Below are 7996 nucleotides of genomic sequence, written 5' to 3' on the forward strand. Positions count from 1 at the left end.
ATGAAGGAATTTGTGTGATTAATTCAGTGAAGGGAACTGTTACCTTCAAATCTTTTACCACCTCCAGGAACTTACCAAACTGCTTATCCAAATTTGTCTTCAAGGGACGATTGGGGAATGGAAGTTTGATAATTGGCTTTGGAGCATTATTGCTCTTATCTGGAGTAGCCACCTTCTCTGGAGTCGTACCCTGCAAAGTAGAATTAGATATGTTAGTACTATCCTTTAGCCCTGCAGGGCCATTAACAACATTGTTTAGTTTAACGGAATCAAGATTAACATTATTTAATAAAACAGGTTCATCAACTCTGGCCATAAGGGTCCCTTCATAGTTTGAACCACTCCTTAGAGTAATTGCAAATGCTTGATCCGTAGGCCTGGTCGGCTGTGCCGGTAGAGCCCCCTGTTGGCGGGCTTGTAGAGTAGCGGAAAGTTGCGCAATTTGATTATCTACAATTTTATAATGTGCTAGAATTTGATTAATTGTCGCATCTCTACTCTCCATGTGCTTTTGCATATTAACCAACTTTGCTCTAATTTCCACTAGAGAAGGGTCAGAAGATGAGGAGGGTTGTTGTGGTTGGTTCTTCTGGCCAGCATTGGGATGGTAATATTTCTGCTGCTGTTGCTGTGGCGCCTGTGGTTCTTGTGGTGGTGGATTCTGAACATTAGTACTCCGGTAGGAAAGGTACGGATGATTCCGATACCCAGCATTATAGGTGTTGGAGTATGGGTTATTCTGCCTATAAGCTTGAAAGGCATTAACTTGCTCCACGGAACTCCTGCAATCTTGTTCCCAATGACCTAAAATACCACAATTTTCACAGAAAGCCTCGTTAGAACTATTATTAATCGCAGAAACATTAGCTACATTAGCAGTGCTCAGATTATCTAATTTTTGGCAAATAGTGGTCAGCTGAGCTTGCAAAAAGGATACAGAGTCAACACTATGCTTCCCCTTGTTAGCAAATCCTCTAGGGTTCCCATATTGGGAATTGTGTATCGCCATGTCTTCGATAACCTGACCTGCATCTTCAACATCAAGATTCATAAATCTCCCACTAGTTGCAGAATCTAAAATTATTCGAGAAGAATTTCCAAGGCCATTATAAAAGGCTTGGATTAACTGCCATTGTGCTAAATTATGGTGGGGACAGTCTCTTTGTAGATCCTTGAACCTCTCCCAAGCCTCATATAAAGATTCATCGGCTTCTTGGGCAAAGTTCTGAATCGTACTCCGTAGTACGACAGTTCTCTCTACAGGATAGTACTTGTTATAAAAATTCAAAACCAGAGTTTCCCAGTCAATAATACCAAGTGTAGTTCTAATTAAGCCGTTAAACCACAATTTAGCTTTTCCAGTTAAAGAGAAGGGAAAGAGAATCTCCCTGATTTGGTCTTGAGTGACCCCGGCTTGCCTGATGGTATTGCAATATTGACAATAGTCGGCAATGTGAAGATTTGGTTCTTCACTCTTGCCTCCACTAAATTGCTTCCTCTCTATCATCGTTATAAATTGCGGTTTAATTTCGAATTGAACCCCATCAAGAGCCGGAGTAGGGGTGAGATGCGGAAAATCTGTAAGCTTTGGTTGTGAGTAATCACTAAGCTTCTTTGGAACCGCCATCTCTGATTCTGCGTCTGATGATACTTCTGAATCGCTAGAACCAGTTGGAGGATCACGGTGATTATTATTATTATCAACAGAATCCGCCAGGATTTGCTTGTAGAGATTTTTCTGTCTATGGAAGGAACGTTCGATCTCAGGATCGAATGGGATGTACCCTGATCTGGAACACCTGGGCATAAACAAAAACTAGAAGCAAATATGAGATTTTCCTCAGAGAACTAATGTTCTCTGAAACAAAAAAGAAAATAACCTAGATTACCAAAAAAAAAAAAAACCGTTTCCCTGGCAACGACGCCAAAATTTGACAAGGTAAAGTCGTATCCCCAAATCAAAAGTAATTCCTAAATCCTCTAACTAAAGTAGATAGGGAAGTAGGGTCGAATCCACAGAGAAACGAATCTTTCTATTCCTAATTAACTATTATAATCTAGATTATGAGGTAACCAAAATTTATATTTGAATAATAAACTAAACTACGGAGATCAAGAATAGGGAGAAAATAATATATAAAAGGATCTAGGGCATAGGTTCACCAATAAATAATACTCTAGGGTAAAACATAATAAAAAATCATTAACATTGCATAAATAACATGATTAATAGGGTCTCGCAATTTATTAATCAACATAGATCTAACAGGCTCTCGCAATTTACAAGATCTAAGTTCCTATTGAAAATAGCCTTTAATATCAAATTGACATCTGCTCGATTCATCAATTCAATATTGCTATACTTTTACAAGCCATAATTGTAAAGCGATAAAACAATTCAATAAGAAATTATCATGCAATATCAAAAATCAATAATAGACAATCATCAATGCATCAATTAACCAGATCGTAAAGGGTTTTCGCTACGTATTACAATCACAGAATTAATCTACCGGTATTAAATCTCATCTCTCGAATCTCGACTTAACCATTTATAAATTAATCTGCATATTGAAACTAGACCTAAACATCAATTCTCATATGTCGAATCTCGAATCAATATTGTCAAACTCATGCATAAAAGATCAGGCCTAATCTAGTCACACAACATTAAATCAATCAATAGGAAATTAATCTAGCATTGATAATTAACAACAATAAAATTACCCCTTCATATTATTTATGGATCCCCATAAACCCTAGAAATAAAACTACTCACACATGGTAAAAACTAAACTAATCAAAGCAATAAAGTAAGACATGATTAAAGAAATAAAATAAACAACTACGATTAAGAGAAGAGAAATAGTTACCAAGCAAATCTGTATTAATAAAAAATAATTAAGAACAAGAGTTGAGAGAAAAGTTAAGAGAGAGAAAAATCCTAAGTAGAGAGAGAAAATCCAAAAAAGAAGGTTAACTAAAATTGCGTACTTAATTTCGTACTTAAACAACCAACTAAAACAACTCCTAATTCAAAACTAAGTGCTCGTCTAACAAAGCCTTCCAGAAACACGCGCCCGATCTAGTTAGGGGCCGCCCGATCGGGCGCGCCTTTTTGCCTTGCCGGCTGCTGGTGTGCCGCGCCCGATCGAGCTTATGCTAACCCGATCGGGCGCGCCTATTCCTTGAGGGTCCTTATGCGCGCAGCCGCCCGATCGGGCGTATGCTTGCCTGATCGGGCCCGGTCTTCTTCTTTGAGGCTTGGATTTCGATTGAGCTAAATTCCTCGGCCCAATCTAAGTTTCCTCATCGGGTCTTGATTAAACGATCCAATAGCCTCGATATCTCATACCGAGCCCTTAATCATCGGCTCTCACCGATCTTAGGCTTCAAAAGTGGTCGTGTCCTTCTAGCTTCCGTAGTTGATCCATATAACCCGGGAAAATGCTCCAAAAGTACAATTTCCTGTAAAATACAACTAAAACTACGAAAACACTAGTAAACACAAATTAGTAATAAAAGTGGCTCGAAATAGCCAAAAACACTACTAATTAAGACCAAGGGACGGGGGTAAATTACTATATAAAATGGACATATTTGGCACCTAAAACGCCCGTTACGAATAAGTGATTATTCGTAACTGACATCTTAAATGTCCGTTACGAATAAAGTTTTATTGTATATAATTTAACACTTATTTGTAACGGGCAACAAAAATGCCCGTTACGAATAACTGGTTATTTGTAACTGACAATTCTGCTGCCCGTTACAAATAATTATTAAATTAAAATTTCATTTTATTTAATTTCGACAGCATGTATTTATATATAATTAATATATATTAATTAAAACCTGTTATAATAAACATGTTCCTGTAAATAAGAAATTATACCGAACAATCTTTCGTAAAAATTAATACGACGTAATATAAAAACTGAAGTAGTAACACATTACAAATAAAAACTTGTATAAATTTATCCAACATATACAACAACACTAAAAATATTACGTTGTTCTACCTAAGCTAATAGTTATGCATTCAATATATATTTACTTCTAAAGTATTGCGCCCACTGTTCTCGAACCACATTCAACTCGTCAACATATACGGGGTTGTCCTTGGACAAAAATCCTATTGAAAAAAAAAACATATGAAAGAGGTTACAAAATAAAAACAATCCATAATAAAAACAATCATTAGAATAAATGTGATGAACCAAATTATAGAAATAAAAATCATAATATAGAAATAAAACACATAACATCCTTAATTGACTTATATTTTGATTTCTATGAGTTGAAATAAATAAAAAGTGAACATTTACTCACTTTTGGGAGCATATAAAGCCAAAAAGGCTTCAAAATTGCGCTAAGGGACTTCTATCTTTCCCATCTTTCAAGTATTGGTTCAAATTAACACAATATAACACATATCATCCTTAATTACCTTATATTTTGGTTTCTATTTTGAAATCAATGAAAATTGACCACTATCTCACTCTTGGGAGCGTATAGAGCCAAAAACGCTTCAAAATTGCCTAAGGGACTTATACCTTTCCCATCTTTTAAGTATTTGTTCAAATTAACACAATATAACACATAACATCCTTAATTACCTTATATTTTGGTTTCTATGAATTGAAATCAATGAAAATTGACCATTTACTCACTTTTAGGAGCGTATAGAGCCAAAAAGGCTTCAAAATTGCCTAAGGGACTTCTACCTTTCCCATCTTTCATGTATTGGTTCAAATTAACACAATATAATACTAAACATCCTTAATTACCTTATATTTTTGTTTTTATGAATTGAAATCAATGAAAATTGACCATTATCTCAAGCCAACCAAAAAATTTAGCCTCAACCAAAGAATGAATCTGAACATACAATTCTAACCAAAAAATTTAGTGGTTATTAGAATGCTGCGTGATCAGATGAAAGGCTTCAGTGATGTCCATTTAGTCATTGATGATATTTTGCTTTTTAGTAGTATGTTTGATTATGTTAGCTGGGAATATGTGAAAAGGGGGGGGGGGGTAATGGAGTTGCTCAAACTTTAGCACATTATTTGGCAGGTTGGTCTTCGTGTTTGGGATGATGTTATCCCTTCTTCTATTGTATTGTAAGATATCAATGACCATATATTTGGTACAATAATATCAAGTATTTAAACAAGTCCGAATCAACGTCTCAGGTATAATAAGAAGGTTGCCTATTAATTTAGTTTGATGGTTCCAGGGGCACCACAATGAATCCAGAAAAAACAAAGTCAAAAATAGTTCCCATATTGCTTATTATGGTATAGACAACAGTCAAAATCCATTCAGAATTAGATCATGGACTTTTGAACACATAAGATGGAAAACTTGATGCGGAAGATGTTAAATACTTATAGGTTAAGTATGCGACTTTTTTAGGAGATTGTCGAGTTAACATGATTCACAGGACATGATAATCAGACACTCTGAGAACAACAGTTGCCACATTGGCCCTTATTCGCAAATATGAGCTCAAAATCACAAATTCAGAAGTACAAAAGGTTTTAAAGCCAAGAAAAGTTGTCGCACAAATTAGCTTAACTCAGATACATTACATAGAGTAGCCAAGAAATATACTTGAACAAGTAAAAATTCGTAGATACTTCTACACAAAAACAGTTGTCCAGAAGCACACAAAACAAGCTACACAGTACTAACTACCTAAGAGGTACACAAAGGCTGAGAAATAAATAGTAAAAAGCTTAACACAATTGAAGGTAGAATATTAGTTAGCTCAAACAAACATCATAGAAGCTCCCCACACGAAACCGAACATAAAAAAAAAAAAAAAATCATAGCATTGTAGCTATAATCCCAACAATACGGTTTCAGTTCTAAACAATTAAAGCTAAAATTAAAATTCAAGAACATGCAAATGAAATTGATAGAAATTCAGAAAATCACCTGTGACATTTCAAGCCAATTGTCTTCAATTCAGGGCATCCAACATCAGCATTCAATTTTCACCACCATAACCAAAGCTTCTCCAATTTCCACCACCCAACAAACCATCACCCACCGGAGTTCCTCTGATAACCCAGGCAGCCTCCAATTTCCGGCACACACAGGCCCAACAATCCCAAAACCGGCGACGGACAAAGCGAGAAAGAGAGGACCAGCAAAGATCGATCCTAGCTGAGATTGCGCTTCAATGGGGAACAGGGAGAAAGAGACGAAAAGGCGAGAGAAGGGACGACGACCAGCGACCGGCGACGAAGAAGGCACCGGAGAAGAGATTGTGCTTCAACGGGGAACATATCGTAGCTTAGATTACGCTTCAATGAGGAAAAGTGAATGAGGGACGCGCGAAATGAATTGAAAAGGGGGAATTGGAAATAATTTAGGGTTAGCTAAATTCGAATCCGTGCAAAAAAAAAAAAAATCGAACTTTTACTCGTAACGGATATTTTATGTCCGTTACAAATAAGTAGGTCAATCACGTTTTGACTTTACTATTTGTAACGGACAGAAAATGTCCGTTACGAATAATTTAGTATTTGTAACGGGCAGTAAGGTGTCCGTTACAAATAAATATTTATTCGTAACGGACAGAAAGATGTTCGTTACGAATAAGTATTTATTTATAACGGACACCTTACCGCCCGTTATAAATACTACTTTTTTACGCAGATGGATAATTTTTTTGTAACGGTCCTTAATTTCGCCCGTTACGAATGATGTTTGTAACGGGCAACAACATGCCCGTTACGATTAAGCCGTTACAAATAGACTTTTTTCCACTATTGTGTCCTTTTGTCAATTGTAATAATGTCACAAGGGTCAATAGTGTTGATACCATCATGGCTCATGTACAATGTCATGGGTTTAGGCCTCAATATCATGTCTGGGTTTGGCATGGTGAGAAGGGATCGTATAGAGAGAATGTTGTTGGCAATGAGACGCATGTTGAAAGTGCCGAGATTCATGTTGAAGAAGAAAATAGGAGTGATGATGGTGGTGATGGGGATGACACCGAGGATGGTGGTGGTGATCACTTGGATGAGATGATGTGTGATGTTGAAGGTGAATTTGGTGACCGATCTGATGTATTTGAGTGATTATCAGAGGCTGCCAAAAAGCCTTTGTATCTTGGATCCAAAAAATACACAAAACTCTCAGCCGTGCTTACACTATTTAACATTAAGTCTAAGCATAATTGGAGTGACACTAGCTTCACTTCTTTGTTGACTGCGTTATGTGATATGTTGCCAGATGGGAATTTAACTTCCTAATTCCTATTATTATGCAAAGAAACTAATGTGTTCATTTGGTTTGGAGTATAAGAAGATACATGCATGTCCAATGATTGTGTTCTGTATCGAAATGAATATGAAGAGTTGGAGGAGTGTCCAGATTGCGGTAAGTCGCGTTACAAGCGATCAAGCTGCAATGCTGGAATAAAAGGACCTCCTGCCAAGATGTTGTGGTATCTTCCTATTATTCCAAGGTTAAAGCGTCTTTTTCAATACCAAAAGACACTAAGAACCTGAGATGGCATGTTGAGGGAAGAAAGAAAAATGGTTTTTTGAATCATCCTGCTGATTCTCCACAATGGAAGAACATCGATATAAAGTTTAGGGCATTTGGTGGTGAAGTTAGAAATTTAAGGCTTGGGTTGTGCACGGGCAGTATGAATCCATTTGGCACTCTTAGTACCAAACATAACACATGACCGGTACTTTTAGTGATTTACAATTTGCCTCCGTGGTTGTGTATGAAACGGAAATACATAATGCTTTCACTTTTGATAACGGGGCCAAGGCAACTTGGAAACGACATTGATGTTTACCTTGAGCCCCTTATTGATGATTTGAGAAAGATATGGGACAAAGGTGTTACCATTTATGATGCCCATAAGAACGAGATGTTTCTTTTGCGTGCTGCCCTCATGTGGACCATCAATGATTTTCCCGCATATGGCAATCTATCCGGGAACAAAATCAAAGGGCATAAA

General features: G+C 36.8%; 1 non-coding gene across 1 annotated transcript; it reads left to right on the plus strand.

Moving 5' to 3' along the window:
* Positions 1 to 1139: 1139 nt before the first annotated feature.
* On the plus strand, positions 1140 to 1246 carry LOC145557067 (small nucleolar RNA R71). The gene has a single exon (XR_014092143.1). It is a non-coding gene; the product is annotated as a small nucleolar RNA R71 (small nucleolar RNA).
* The last annotated feature ends 6750 nt before the right edge of the window (positions 1247 to 7996 follow it).

This window comes from Chenopodium album, chromosome 8, assembly GCF_948465745.1.
Source record: "Chenopodium album chromosome 8, dcCheAlbu1.1, whole genome shotgun sequence".
Taxonomy (NCBI): domain Eukaryota; kingdom Viridiplantae; phylum Streptophyta; class Magnoliopsida; order Caryophyllales; family Amaranthaceae; genus Chenopodium; species Chenopodium album.